A 16417-nucleotide genomic window follows, 5' to 3' on the forward strand; every position below is an offset into this window, starting at 1 on the left:
CTGCAAACACAAGTATCCACATGTACAAGCAACTTCTGGCAGTACTCCCAGGTACAAATAGCTCAGTCCCGGTGCCCTTCTAGACCCGCAAAGCCACGGGTCAATATAACAGTCCACTGTAGGCGGCACACTGGTCATAAAAGATACAAGACAGCAGGTTGCAGCAACAACGTTTCGACGTTTATTCTTCGTCCTCAGGTTACAAATAACAGAAAAAACACATACCTTTTTATTCCCCCCACATGTGCAGTGAGCTCCAGCGTGGTTCTGGCGTTCTGACGCCCATCAATGACATCATCCAGCCTCCCCGCCTACTAGAAGCATCACACTGAAACAGTATCAGAATACCATCCACAAATAATTCGTGAAAATGATTCAATAACATACATTTAAAAAAACATATCAAAACTGACGGTTAAAATCAACACATAAGACAGACACAGATGCTGTATATATGCAAACAACCAGCATGTGCAGTTACCATCTGAGCTGCACAGCAACCTCCACAGGTGCTACTGAGCACTCAGACTTTACCATTAACTCATTATATGCCGTACCCATCGAATAGGCTACAAAAAACTATGCAGACCCAACGATTCATTGAGCCCTTTAGGTGCCAAGGTTTGCAACTCATAAATCCATTTGGATTCTTTTTGCAGCAAGCGTAAAGACCTATTCCCCCTTCTCAACCTAGCCGGTTCGTGGTCAATAATCATGTATTTTAAGCAGGCTATGCTATTCCTAGCCTGCATAAAGTGGCGAGCCACGGGTTGGTCACTAGTGCCATGTTGAATGGCATTCCTGATGGCCATTTTGTGGTTAGCCGACATAATGAAGTCCACAAGGACAACTAATCAAGTAAATTATGAATATATTCATTATTTACTTGATTAGTTGTCCTTGTGGACTTCATTATGTCGGCAAGTCCGACCGTACTCTGAGGGAACGGATGGCTTACCACAAAATGGCCATCTGGAATGCCATTCAATATGGCACTAGTGACCAACCCGTGGCTCGCCACTTTATGTAGGCTAGGCATAGCGTAGCCTGCTTAAAATACATGATTATTGACCACGAACCGGCTAGACTGAGAGGGGGGAATAGGTCTTTACGCTTGCTGCAAAAAGAATCCAAATGGATTTATGAGTTGCAAACCTTGGCACCTAAAGGGCTCAATGAATCGTTGGGTCTGCATAGTTTTTTGTAGCCTATTCGATGGGTACAGCATATAATGAGTTAATGGTAAAGTCTGAGTGCTCAGTAGCACCTGTGGAGGTTGCTGTGTAGCTCAGATGGTAACTGCACATGCTGGTTGTTTGCATATATACAGCATCTGTGTCTGTCTTATGTGTTGATTTTAACCGTCAGTTTTGATATGTTTTTTTAAATGTATGTTATTGAATCATTTTCACGAATTATTTGTGGATGGTATTCTGATACTGTTTCAGTGTGATGCTTCTGGTAGGCGGGGAGGCTGGATGATGTCATTGATGGGCGTCAGAACGCCAGAACCACGCCGGAGCTCACTGCACATGTGGGGGGAATAAAAAGGTATGTGTTTTTTATGTTATTTGTAACCTGAGGACGAAGAATAAACTTCGAAACGTTGTTGCTGCAACCTGCTGTCTTGTATCTTTTATGACCAGTGTGCCGCCTACAGTGGACTGTTATATATATATATATATATATATATATATATATATATTAGTGATGAGCGGGTTCGGTTCGTTGGAATCCGAACCCGCTCGAACTTCACCTTTTTTTGCACGGGTCCGAGCAACTCGGATCCTCCCGCCTTGCTCGGTTAACCCGAGCGCGCCCGAACATCATCATCCCGCTGTCGGATTCTTGCGAGATTCGGATTCTATATAAGTAGCCGCGCGTCTGCGCTATTTTTCACTCGTGCATTGAAAATGATAGTGAGAGGACGTGTCTGGCGTTCTCTCACTTTGTTCAGGGGGCAGCAAATATCTGTGCTCATTGCTTTATTCTGGGGACCAGCAGTATTATAGGAGGAGTACAGTGCAGAGTTTTGCTGACCAGTGACCACCAGTATTATATGTTCTCTGCCTGAAAAACGCTCCATATCTGTGCTCAGTGTGCTGCACAGGCCCGGCGCTACCCGCTCAGCAAAGGGATGCAGTGCAGGTAGGCGCCGGGCAGGAGAGGCGCCTTCACTGCTCTGCATCCCAGCTGAAGCGCCGTCCTGCCCCCCCTGCTGCTGCTGCTGCTGCGCCTGCCCTGTCACACTGACAGCCTCAGCAGCGCCGGCAGCATGAAGCCTTCTCCTCTCTCCCCTGTGACAGGGAGAGTAGTGTCAGTGATCGTTCGGACGAAAATGGGCGGAGCTACACGGACCAAGGGGGCGGAGCTACACAGGATCATGCTATTGAAGATCTGGCCAGCACAACTGTGGTAAGTAGATGTAAAAAGAGTGAGAGAGAAAGTGTGTGTGTGTGTGTGTGTGTGTGTGTGTATGTGTATGTATGTGTGTGTTTGTATTTATGTATATACTGTATTTATGTATGTGTGTATCTGTATGCAGAGCCGTCATGTGTAAAAAGGGGACGCTGTCTGTCGTAATGTGTAATAAGGGGGATGCTGTCTGCCGTAATGTGTAATAAGGGGGACACTGTCTGCCGTAATGTGTAAAAAAGGGACACTGTCCACCGTAATGTGTAAAAAGGGGGACGCTGTCTGCCGTAATGTATAAAAAGGGGGCACTGTCTGCTGTAGTGTGTAAGAAGGGGACGCTGTCTGCCGTAATGTGTAAAAAGGGGACACTGTCTGCCGTAATGTGTAAAAAGGGACTCTGTCTGCCGTAATGTGTAAAAAGGGGACGCTGTCTGCCGTAATGTGTAAAAGTACGCTGTCTGCCATAATGTGTAAAAAGGGGACGCTGTCTGCCGTAATGTGTAAAAAGGGGACGCTGTCTGCCGTAATGTGTAAAAGTACGCTGTCTGCCATAATGTGTAAAAAGGGGACGCTGTCTGCCGTAATGTGTAAAAAGGGGACGCTGTCTACCGTAATGTGTAAGAAGGGGATGCTGTCTACCGTAATGTGTAAGAAGGGGACTCTGTCCGCCGTAATGTGTAAAAAGGGGGACGCTGTCTGCCGTAATGTGTAAAAAGGGGACGCTGTTTGCTGTAATGTGTAAAAAGGGGGACGCTGTCTGCCATAATGTGTAAAAAGGGGGGCAATGTCTGCCGTAATGTGTAAAAAGGGAAATCTGTCCGCCGTAATGTGTAAAAGGGGCTCTACCTGGTGTAGTGGCGCTGCTGTGCGGCGTAGTTTGAATAATGGAGACTACTATAATATGGAATATGAATTGGTGTTATTTTGTGGCCACACCCCTTCCCCATGAAGCCACACCCCTATTTTTTGGCGCGCGCCTGCGCCGCGCAGTGCCCCTGTTCTACATACAGGGAGGCCGTCAATGCCTTCTCTTGCACACAGCGCTAAAATGTCTAGTTACGGCACTGTCTGTGTGTAGGGCCGTAACTAGCGCTGCACAGGGTGCATATGGGCAGAGAGTTCACATCCATAGGCTTACACGGATCTCCTGCAGCTCAGGGGCCCAAGAGGCCATGGTAACCCTCCAACCCTGCATGTAAAGTATGGGAGGGCGCAAATTTATATTTTGCAGGAGGGCGCCGAACACCCTAGCACCGGCCCTGGTGCTGCATATATCTGTGCTCACACTGCTTTATTGTGGGGACTGGGGACCACCAGTATTATATAGGAGGAGTACAGTGCAGAGTTTTGCTGACCACTGACCAGTGACCACCAGTATTATACGTTCTCTGCCTGAAAAACGCTCCATATCTGTGCTCAGTGTGCTGCATATATCTGTGCTCACACTGCTTTATTGTGGGGACTGGGGACCACCAGTACTATATAGGAGGAGTACAGTGCAGAGTTTTGCTGACCAGTGACCACCAGTATTATACGTTCTCTGCCTGAAAAATGCTCCATATCTGTGCTGCATTGTAGTATATAGTAGGAGGACAGTGCATAATTTTGCTGACCACCAGTATATAATATATAGCAGTACGGTACAGAAGGCCACTGTTCTACCTACCTCTGTGTCGTCAAGTATACTATCCATCCATACCTGTGGTGCATTTCAGTTTTGCACAGTTTGCTGACCACCAGTATATAATATATAGCAGTACGGTACAGTAGGCCACTGCTCTACCTACCTCTGTGTCGTCAAGTATACTATCCCTCCATACCTGTGGAGCATTTCAGTTGTGCGCAGTATATATAGTATTAGGCCATTGCTGTTGATATATTACTGGCATATAATTGCACACATTAAAAAATGGAGAACAAAAATGTGGAGGGTAAAATAGGGAAAGATCAAGATCCACTTCCACCTCGTGCTGAAGCTGCTACCACTAGTCATGGCCGAGATGATAAAATGCCAGCAATGTCGTCCGCCAAGGCCGATTCACAATGTCATAGTAGAGAGCATGTAAAATCCAAAAAAATAAAGCTCAGTAAAATGACCCAAAAATCTAAATCAAAATCGTCTGAGGATAAGCGTAAACTTGCCAATGTGCCATTTACGACACGGCGTGGCAAGGAACGGCTGAGGCCCTGGCCTATGTTCAAGGCTAGTGGTTCAGCTTCACCTGAGGATGGAAGCAGTCATCCTCCTGCTAGAAAACTTAAAAGAGTTAAGATGGCAAAAGCACAGCAAAGAACTGTGCGTTCTTCTAAATCACAAATCCCCAAGGAGAGTCCAATTGTGTCGGTTGCGATGCCTGACCTTCCCAACACTGGACGGGAAGAGGTTGCGCCTTCCACCATTTGTACGTCCCCTGCAATTGCTGGAAGGAGCACCCGCAGTCCAGTTCCTGATAGTCAAATCGAAGATGTCACTTTTGAAGTACACCAGGATAAGGATATGGGTGTTGCTGGCGCTGGGGAGGAAATTGACAAGGAGGATTCTGATGGTGAGGTGGTTTGTTTAAGTCAGGCACCCGGGGAGACACCTGTTGTCCGTGGGACGAATATGGCCATTGACATGCCTGGTCAAAATTTAAAAAAAAATCACCTCTTCGGTGTGGAATTATTTCAACAGAAATGCGGACAACTGGTGTCAAGCTGTGTTGCCTTTGTCAAGCTGTAATAAGAAGGGGTAAGGACGTTGACCACCTAGGAACATCCTCCCTTATACGTGACCTGGACCGCATTCATCAGAAGTCAGTGACAAGTTCAAAAACTTTGGATGACAGCGGAAGCAGTCCACTGACTACTAAATCCCTTCCTCTTGTAACCAAGCTCCTGCAAACCACCCCACCAACTCCCTCAGTGTCAATTTCCTCCTTACACAGGAAAGCCAATAGTCCTGCAGGCCATGTCACTGGCAAGTCTGATGAGTCCTCTCCGGCCTGGGATTCCCGATGCATCCTTGAGTGTAATGCCTACTGCTGCTGGCGCTGCTGTTGTTGCTGCTGGGAGTCGATCGTCATCCCAGAGGGGAAGTCGGAAGACCACTTGTACTACTTCCAGTAAGCGATTGACTGTCCAACAGTCCTTTGCGAGGAAGTTGAAATATCACAGCAGTCATCCTGCTGCAAAGCGGATATCTCAGGCCTTGGCAGCCTGGGCGGTGAGAAACGTGTTTCCGGTATCCACCGTTAATTCACAGGCAACTAGAGACTTGATTGAGGTACTGTGTCCCCGGTACCAAATACCATCTAGGTTCCATTTCTCTAGGCAGGCGATACCGAAAATGTACACAGACCTCAGAAAAAGACTCACCAGTGTCCTAAAAAATGCAGTTGTACCCAATGTCCACTTAACCACGGACATGTGGACAAGTGGAGCAGGGCAGACTCTGGACTATATGAGTGTGACAGCCCACTGGGTAGATGTATTGCCTCCCGCAGCAAGAACAGCAGCGGCGGCACCAGTAGCAGCATCTCGCAAATGCCAACTCGTTCCTATGCAGGCTACGCTTTGTATCACCACTTTCCATAAGAGGCACACAGCTGACAACCTCTTACGGAAACTGGGGAACATCATCGCAGAATGGCTTACCCCAATTGGACTCTCCTGGGGATTTGTGACATCGGACAACGCCACCAATATTGTCCGTGCATTACATGTGGGCAAATTCCAGCACGTCCCATGTTTTGCACATACATTGAATTTGGTGGTGCAGAATTATTTAAAAAACGACAGGGGCGTGCAAGAGATGCTGTCGGTGGCCATCATCTGAAGCAAGAGGTGGTAACGAGGTGGAATTCAACCCTCTATATACTTCAGAGGATGGAGGAGCAGCAAAGGGCCATTCAAGCCTATACATCTGCCTACGATATAGGCAAAGGAGGGGGAATGCACCTGACTTAAGCGCAGTGGAGAATGATTTCAACGTTGTGCAAGGTTCTGCAACCCTTTGAACTTGCCACACATGAAGTCAGTTCAGACACTGCCAGCCTGAGTCAGGTCATTCCCCTCATCAGGCTTTTGCAGAAGAAGCTGGAGACATTGAAGGAGGAGCTAAAACAGAGCGATTCCGCTAGGCATGTGGGACTTGTGGATGGAGCCCTTAATTCGCTTAACCAGGATTCACGGGTGGTCAATCTGTTGAAATCAGAGCACTACATTTTGGCCACCGTGCTTGATCCTAGATTTAAAACCTACGTTGTATCTCTCTTTCCGGCAGACACAAGTCTGCAGAGGTTCAAAGACCTGCTGGTGAGAAAATTGTCAAGTCAAGCGGAACATGACCCGTCAACAGCTCCTCCTTCACATTCTCCCGCAACTGGGGGTTCGAGGAAAAGGCTAAGAATTCCGAGCCCACCCGCTGGCGGTGATGCAGGGCAGTCTGGAGCGAGTGCTGACATCTGGTCCGGACTGAAGGACCTGCCAACGATTACTGACATGTCGTCTACTGTCACTGCATATGATTCTGTCACCATTGAAAGAATGGTGGAGGATTATATGAGTGACCGCATCCAAGTAGGCACGTCAGACAGTCCGCACGTATACTGGCAGAAAAAAAAGAGGCAATTTGGAGGCCCTTGCAGAAACTGGCTTTATTTTACCTAAGTTGCCCCCCCCTCCAGTGTGTACTCCGAAAGAGTGTTTAGTGCAGCCGCTCACCTTGTCAGCAATCGGCGTACGAGGTTACTTCCAGAAAATGTGGAGAAGATGATGTTCATCAAAATGAATTATAATCAATTCCTCCGTGGAGACATTCACCAGCAATTGCCTCCAGAAAGTACACAGGGACCTGAGATGGTGGATTCCAGTGGGGACGAATTAATAATCTGTGAGGAGGGGGATGTACACAGTGAAAGGGGTGAGGAATCGGACGATGAGGACGAGGTGGACATCTTGCCTCTGTAGAGCCAGTTTGTGCAAGGAGAGATGGATTGCTTCTTTTTTGATGGGGGCCAAAACCAACCAGTCATTTCAGTCACAGTTGTGTGGCAGACCCTGTCGCTGAAATTATGGGTTTGTTAAAGTGTGCATGTCCTGTTTATACAACATAAGGGTGGGTGGGAGGGCCCAAGGACAATTCCATCTTGCACCTCTTTTTTCTTTCATTTTTCTTTGCATCATGTGCTGTTTGGGGACTATTTTTTAAATCTGGCATCCTGTCTGACACTGCAGTGCCACTCCTAGATGGGCCAGGTGTTTGTGTCGGCCACTTGGGTCGCTTAGCTTAGCCATCCAGCGACCTCGGTGCAAATTTTAGGACTAAAAATAATATTGTGAGGTGTGAGGTGTTCAGAATAGACTGAAAATGAGTGGAAATTATGGTTACTGAGGTTAATAATACTATGGGATCAAAATGACCCCCAAATTCTATGATTTAAGCTGTTTTTGAGGGGTTTTTGTAAAAAAAAACGAATCCAAAACACACCCGAATCCGTCAAAAAATATTCAGGGAGGTTTTGCCAAAACGCGTCCGAATCCAAAACACGGCCGCGGAACCGAATCCAAAACCAAAACACAAAACCCGAAAAATGTCCGGTGCACATCTCTAATAAATATATATATATATATATTGGCAAAGTCAGAAAAATATCACGATGCACACTGCCATATTTGCACCTCATACAGGTCCGCTGTGCGCATGCGTGCGCTCTCCCGTGCGTGCGCATACTCGCTGTTGCGGGCACCCGCGGGCGCGCGGTATGTGCATTTACGGTAGAGTTCATGTGTTCGTAGCGTGCGACTCAATCGTTACATATTTCCACTATATAATGTATGTTGTAGATCATGGTCCCTTTGATAGATTCTGAAAGTTTGGTTAATGTAGCATGTTCATGGACAGAGAAATCCCTCTTTGTTTGATACGAAGGGTCAGACAGGAGTAATACTGTGGTGTTTAGTATCCATCGGAAGAGTATTTAATTAGCAATATTCCGGTGTTGGTTTGAAGCGGATTAATCGCTCGTGCGAATAGTTATGGACATAAGAAGTTTATGTCCATTTACTATTATTTGCACTTACTTATCCATGCGGCGGGAAACCTAGTTTCCCACCCACCTGAGCAGTTGGAAATCGTCACAGCCCACCTGTATGAATCAACCTATGACCTTTTGTTATAATGCGAGGAGGAATTCCTGTGTCCAATGAACAATGAGATTGTAGGGACCATTGAATTGTATTGTGTGTGGGGCATAAATAGACAAGCCGATCACATCCAGCTCACTCTTCAACGGTTCTCATTGCTGAAAATCGGAAGCTGGATGTCCAGAGGCGCATGCGATCGTTCCCCTTGTGCGTAAGTTTTCTCCGCAATCATATTGTCTTTCTTGTTATTATGGGCCATATCTCTCTCTCTCTCTCTTCTCTTTCTCTCGTATTCTCTTAAACGTAATAGTTTTGTATTGTATTTCATGTATAGTTACCTGGTTAGTTAGTCTATGTTATATTGTAGTGTGTGACTTGTATTGTATTATTCTTTTTGCAAGTATAACATTCATATAAGGCGTTAGACCCTAAGCACGGTATCTGTGTATTTCTTATAGTGTTAAGTATTCACAGAGCGTCGGTGACGCTCAAACAGCTTTTAAGTTAATAAGGTTACACTGTGTTGCATCTACACCCTATCTCTACACTAAGGTTTTACAGCATAGTACATTGTTTATGGTTTAGATATAAAGGTTTAACATTGTGAGCGTCTGCGCCGCTGGTGATCTCCTCGTGGTCCCGAGCGTCCGCCACGCTATAGCGAACCATTACGTTAGTCAGCAGCCAATAGTGTGCCTGCCTGTGATCTCTTGGCCGTGAGCGAACGTGACGCTTGAGCGTCTCGACCTCGGCTAAGCGATTGCTACGCAACGTGCGTACCCTTACGGTACTCCATACGTCAATAGCGTACAGTGTTCTTAGGCCTCTTAAAGGGTTTTAAATAAGATAAATATTTAGCTTTATCAATTGGCGGCTCGTCCTGTCCTTCACATATCTCTGCTAGGTAATTTCAGCAGACATTATCCAGCAGCAAAGGGCGGGAGATCATATTCCTCGTAGTGCTGTTTGGATAAGCGTCTGCTTCGCTTAGTAAAGGGTGCTGAAGGAATCCGGAACCGGAGGTAAGAACAACACGCTAGTGTCTTTTAAAACTGTTTATTTCTGTCTTGCGTACACACGCACATATCTGCATTTCCTTTTCATTCATGTATTTTCATATCACTCTCCTGTTTGCCATTTTATAATTGATAAAACGTGCTAAGAGAGATTTGTCGCTATTTCATAGTTAAAGTGTAAATGTAATATATAAAGGGATAAAGTGTAAAGCCCACACGCAACTCTACCTAAGGTATAAGGAGAGATTGGTGTGTTGCGCGGTAGACGATCGAGGATCATCTACATTGATAAAACGTGTTAGTTGTGTTACGGTGGATATTTGCTTTGCGTACACGTGTCTCTAACAAAGGGTGAGACTCGCGTACGCAACTCAAAGGCCGACGCACGCAGCGTAAATTACGCAGCGGAGCGTCCGGGTACGCCCACGTAACTCAAATCACACGATAGTGTTATTGCAACAGGCGGAAAGGTGGCAACGTGGTAAGTAGCGCAAGTCTATTTTAGTGTCCAAAATTTAGATTAACAGATCCTTCTCCAAATTCACAACACATCTGGTCTAAAGAAAATTTCTGCGCAGAAATAGAAATAGAAACAAAAGTGTACATGTGGTGAGTGAGTGTTTTGTATATATATAAGTTTATACAATTTTCCAGGTTGAACCACAAGAAGTCGAGTTCTCGCAGAGGTACATACATGTAAGTGACGTGCATGGTGGCTAGGGAGGCATCTCTGGTTAAACATAAAATTTGAGCAGTAGAGTATAGTAGACCAGGAGGTCATACTACAGACCAGGAGGTCCAGGTACAGCAGACTAAGAAGTCTGCCATAAATAAGAGAAAAGGGCACAACCCAGGGGGTTGGTGCAAAACCCATATAGGCCAATAAAGCTCTGGCTGAAGGAATTCGCAGCCGAAATTTTCGATTCCACTGGTCGCCCAGCACATAAGATTAGTTGCTTATGTGCTGAACGATTGTACCGCACGTAATTGTGTACATTAGTTAATCTGACCAGTACCATTTGTGTACGAACCCGGTCATAAAACTATTTGTACACTCTGATGTGATTTGTGTAATTTTTTATTTTCTGAAGGGAAGTTCGCTGGTCACTCAGGAATTGTCCAACAACCAATAGTTACTGGAAAGAGTAAGTGTTCTGCGGATATCCCTCGCATGTTCCAGTAAATAGAGGTTCATAGGGGCCCTGGGTCGAGTACGCCAGCGCTAAGGCAGTGTGTGGGTCGTATTGGTCGGCGTGGGCGAGTGAGTGGGGTACTCGGTAAACCGCCACCGTCAGCCTATCGTGAACATTTTGGTTTTTGTAAGGGTTCGCTGAAGACCCTGATTGAAGGTCAGAGGTGGTGAAAGCAACGCCTGCAAGTTATGGGGGCCAATTGTTCAGGAAGGGGGCGATCAACCTCGGTTCGGGTTGATTCAGTAAACCGACCAGTCGGGTCGGCAAGGTACGTAATGTGTGAAAAATATGGTTCACATACAGAGGTTTTATGTGATGAATGGGAGAGAATGACAGTGCATGACGGGGAGAAATTCCCAAGAGTAGGTAGCTTTAGCCCAGAAGTGTTGCAAAATTTAAGGAGGAGGATATGTCTCATTAAATCAACAAAGAGACGAATCCAACATTATGATTATTTGCAGTTATGGCAACAGGAGGGTGAAATACAGAGAGGATTGGCTCTGGCGGCGGGATCTAATCCTATCAAGAAATTGATAGCGACGGCCCCGCCGCCACCATACATATCAGGAGAGAAATTGGTTGCGGAGAATGACGCATTAGGGTGTAACAAACAAACACTTAGCAACTGTGTAAATGTTAATAAGTTAACAAATGCAAGTATTAACCCGTGCAAGTTGTACCCTGTTTTGAACTTTCCCCAGGAGTGTGATCAAGAGGACGAATCGGCAACAATATCGGCGCTCTCTCTAGCAGCGACCATAGCAGAGACAACAGTAGGCACGGCTCCACCAACGAGATTAGTAACAAAAGCCCCTAGCGGAGGGATAGGTGAGGTTGTATCTACAGGTAAGTACGGCACCATACACTATGCTGAAACCATTTCACCACAGGCTGTAGAACCTACACAGAGTGATGTTAGTAGACTTAATCCTGTTAGGGTAATAGCAGTGCCAAATGGGAAAACTGACACGACAGGAATCACACCTGTTAGGAACATTGCCATGTACAGCCCATTTTCCCGAATGGAATTAAGAACCATAGTGTCTGAATTCCCTGATCCTAGAAAAGATTTAGTTGCTAGCCAGAAATACATCAGAGACCTAGGAAACACTTTAGAGCCCAATAACAAAGACTGGCAGATATTGCTGAGGGTATGTTTACCCTCAAATGTCGACGCAGCTCAATTTTTAGCTGACTGTGGATTGGATCAGGATGTACCTCTTACAGATGTGTACAACAAAGATAACGTAAAAAGAATAAGTTTACAGTTAAAGGAGTATTTCCCAGCGGTAGTTAAGTGGAACAAGATTTTCTCCATTAGACAGAAAGAGTCAGAAACTGCTGCAGAATATTTTCACAGGGCATTACTAGAAATGGAAAAATACACAGGTATAGAGGACATTAAAACAAACATAAACCATCGAGAAGTAGCAGTATCTGTACTAATGGATGGTTTAAAAGAGACATTAAAGACAAGGGTACAGACAACGCAACCATGTTGGCGAGGTCTGTCGGTGGCTACTCTGAGACAGGCTGCAATTGATCACGACCGGAATATCACCCGACACAGGGAGTCACAAGGTGATAAGTTAATGTCCGTAAGTATACAGGCCCTGACCACAAGGCAGCCTTTGTATAAATCACCAAACCCTGTGGGTAAGTCAAATGTGGTAACTTGTTTTTCTTGTCATAGACAGGGACACATGGCATGAGACTGTAGAGTGAAAAATTCACAAAACTCATATCAACCCCCTAGACAACGACACGACACACGACATTGGGAGCAGGGTCCGCAGAAACGGAGTTATGAGCCACATGCAGGGGAAACAAAAAGATACCCCCCGAACAGAGACTGGCAAACTCCTGGCAGTTCCCATTTAACCCCTTCACAAGTAGTTGCTGCCAGCGGGATTCAGGGAGGTCACCATACCCAATAGGGGTGTGGCCATACCTGTAATCTGCAGCCAGTAAAATTGATTGCAAGTCTTGGGAGTGAACCTGAAATTGCAATCAATGTAGCTGGTAAATCACTAAACTTTCTTGTAGACACAGGGGCGGCCAAATCAGTGAGAAATTCGACAGTGGGCATGAGAACCACTGGTAAGACAATTCCAGCCATAGGGGTAACAGGAGTAGTCCAGCACTACCCTGTTAGCAAACCAGCCGAGATTACAGTAGGGCCTTTACATACCAAGCATTCCTTTTTGCTGGCTGCATCGGCACCGACTAATCTCCTGGGAAGGGACTTATTGTGTAAAATGGGGTGCGTCATTTATTGTACTCCTGAAGGTGTATTCTTGGACATACCTGAGAATCACGCTCAGGAAGTGCAAGACATGTTAGACTCCCCATCAAAATTAATGTCACATACCATTATGACAAATAGGACTCCATCCCAAGTAGAAGAAATGACATCCCAGATACCAGAGTCACTTTGGACTAAAGACGGACAAGACACTGGATTGATGGCAAACGTAGCTCCAGTAGTTGTACAAGTAAAAGATAGTAGGATAGCTCCAAAAATCCCACAGTACCCTCTGAAGCCAGAGGTGGAGTTAGGAGTTTACCCAGTAATAGAGCGCTTGCTACAACAGGGCATTCTGGTAAGAACGTCCAGCACTGCCAATAGTCCCATCTTCCCTGTGAAAAAGAGTGGGGGGAGGGGTTACCAGCTAGTGCAGGATCTAAGGGGGATTAACAAAATAGTTGAGAGTCAGTTCCCCGTAGTGCCAAATCCAGCTGTCATCCTTATGCAAATCCCTCCCACTGCGAAATTTTTCACTGTTATTGACCTCTGCTCCGCTTTCTTTTCGGTACCTCTGCACCCTGACAGCCAATATTTGTTTGCATTCACATACAGAGGAGTCCAATACACATGGACTCGATTACCACAAGGTTTCATAGACAGTACAAGTATATTTTCCCAGGCTTTGCATGATTGTTTACAGTCTTTCCAACCAGAGAGTGGATCAGTATTAATACAGTACGTGGATGATCTACTACTGTGTTCTGATTCATTGGAAGCATCCCTGAAAGATACGAAACAGCTCCTGTTTCATCTTTCAGACACAGGACACAAGGTTTCCAAAGACAAGTTGCAATTATGCCAAACTAAGGTAAAATATTTGGGACACTGTCTAACACAAAGACTGAGACACCTGACCGCTGATAGAATTCAAGCAATTAGAGACATGACTCTGCCACAAACCCAGCAACAGATCAGAACATTTTTAGGAATGTGTGGGTATTGCCGTAACTGGATCCCAGGGTTTTCCATTCTAGCGTTACCTTTGTAGGAGATGGTCTCCTCAAACAAACCTGATCGGATTTCGCATACAGACGAGTCCGAGATGGCATTTGAGAGACTTAAACAGTGCCTAACGCAGGCACCAGCATTAGGTATGCCAGACTATGGGAAACCCTTTGAGCTGTACGGAACAGAAAGTGCTGGTTGCGCGGCAGGCGTCTTAACCCAAAAGCACGGTGATGCCAGCAGGCCAGTAGCATACTACAGCGCTCAGCTAGACACGGTAGCGCGATCCCTCCCCACATGCTTGCGAAGCGTTGCTGCGATAGCATTGCTAGTAACGAAAAGCGAAGATGTAGTGCTAGGTCACAACCTCACAATTCATACACCACATGCAGTGTCAGCCTTGCTAAATTCTGCCCAAACCAGGCACGTCTCATCAGCGCGGTTTACAAGATGGGAATTGGCACTAATGGCCCCCGTAAACATCACCATAAGGAGATGCAGTGCATTAAATCCTGCAACATATCTCCCAGGTGTGCCTGGACAGGCACAAAGGGTGGAGGATGAGAGTGGTGGGGAAGGAGAATTTAATACAAAGGAGGACACACATGATTGTATGGAATATTTGACCCAAAATTTTACCGCAAGGCCTGACATCAGTGACAACCCACTGGAAGATGTAGATCTAACTTTCTACACAGACGGTAGTTGTCACAGACAGTCAGACTCGGGAGACTTGTGTACTGGATACGCAGTCGTAGATGACCAAGGCACCATAGAAGCGGAACCGCTAGGCCCACCTCACTCAGCCCAGGTTGCTGAACTGGTCACCCTAACCAGAGCATGTGAATTGGCTAAGGGCAAATCAGCCAATATCTACACCAACTCTAGATACGCATTCGGGGTAGTCCATGATTTCGGAGCCCTATGGCGCCTCAGAAATTTCATGACGGCAGCTGGTACACCGGTAGCGCATGCAGCTCACATCAAAAGGCTTCTAACAGCGATACAGGAACCCGACAGAGTGGCTGTTATCAAGTGTAAAGCACACACATATAGCCAAGACCCAGTATCACTTGGTAACAGCCGAGCAGACGAAGCAGCTAAGTTAGCAGCTGGGACCCCCAGACAGACAGACACCACACAACTGATGGTATTTAATACCATCAACACACAGAAGTTGTGTGAGATGCAAAATTTGTGTTCCACACAGGAAAAGGCAGTCTGGAAGGCAAAGGGATATGGCCAGGAGTCCTCAGGACTCTGGACGGATGGACAAGGTAAACCGGTGGCCCCCAGAGCATATCTCCCATGTTTAGCTGAGGCAGCTCACGTGCTGACTCATCTGGGCAAGGAAGGAATGTGCAAGTTGGTAAGAGCATATTGGTGCGCCCCAGGATTTTCATCTCATGCAAGTAAGAGAGCAATGTCATGCCTTACATGCTTGAGAAAGAATATCGGAAAGGCAATACCAACAGAACCATCTCATATCCCACCTACAGGCGGTCCTTTTCAGGTAATACAGATTGACTTTATTCAATTACCCCCTTGTCGAAATTTGAAATATGTACTTGTTTGTATAGATGTATTCTCAAATTGGGTCGAAGCATTTCCTGCGGCCACAAATACCGCTATGTTTACTGCTAAGAAAATTGTGCAGGAATTTGTATGTAGATATGGTATCCCTAGAATAATTGAAAGTGACAGGGGTACCCATTTTACAGGTGATGTCTTTCAAGGAATGTGTAAGTTGATGGGAATTGATAGCAAGCTGCACACTCCATACCGTCCACAGGCGAGTGCGAAGGTGGAAAGAGTGAACAGCACTATTAAAAATAAACTGAGCAAAGTTATGGCAAAATCAGGATTGACATGGCCAGAAGCTCTACCCATTGTACTGTACAGCATCAGAACCACTCCCAGGTCCCCTCTTAATCTGTCTCCCTTTGAAATCTTGTTTGGTCGACAACCGCATGTTATGATTAACCCTCAGGATGATTTGAAGTGTAACAAGGAAGTGACTGTAAAGTACTTGATTAACATGAGTAAACAGCTAAGGAATCAAAATGATAATTTGAAGTTGGTGATTCCTGATTTACCAGATAGTAATTGTCATGACATTGAACCTGGGGATTATGTAATGATACGGAATTTTCTACGCTCGGGTTGCCTTATTGACAGATGGGAAGGACCATACCAAGTCTTATTGACTAGCACTACAGCATTGAAAGTTGCCGAGAGAGAGACTTGGGTTCATTCGTCCCATTGTAAGAAGGTTGCTGATCCAGAGAGGTCCCGTGATAAGGAACAGACGGTAGAGGAAGTTGTATCACTGGAGTGTCTGTTCCAGGAGGACTGAGGCGGCACCTGAGCATTGAGAATCACAAGATCAAAAGCAGTTGTCGATTCCCTGTTCC

This window comes from Pseudophryne corroboree, chromosome 8 (assembly GCF_028390025.1).
Source record: "Pseudophryne corroboree isolate aPseCor3 chromosome 8, aPseCor3.hap2, whole genome shotgun sequence".
Lineage (NCBI taxonomy): Eukaryota > Metazoa > Chordata > Amphibia > Anura > Myobatrachidae > Pseudophryne > Pseudophryne corroboree.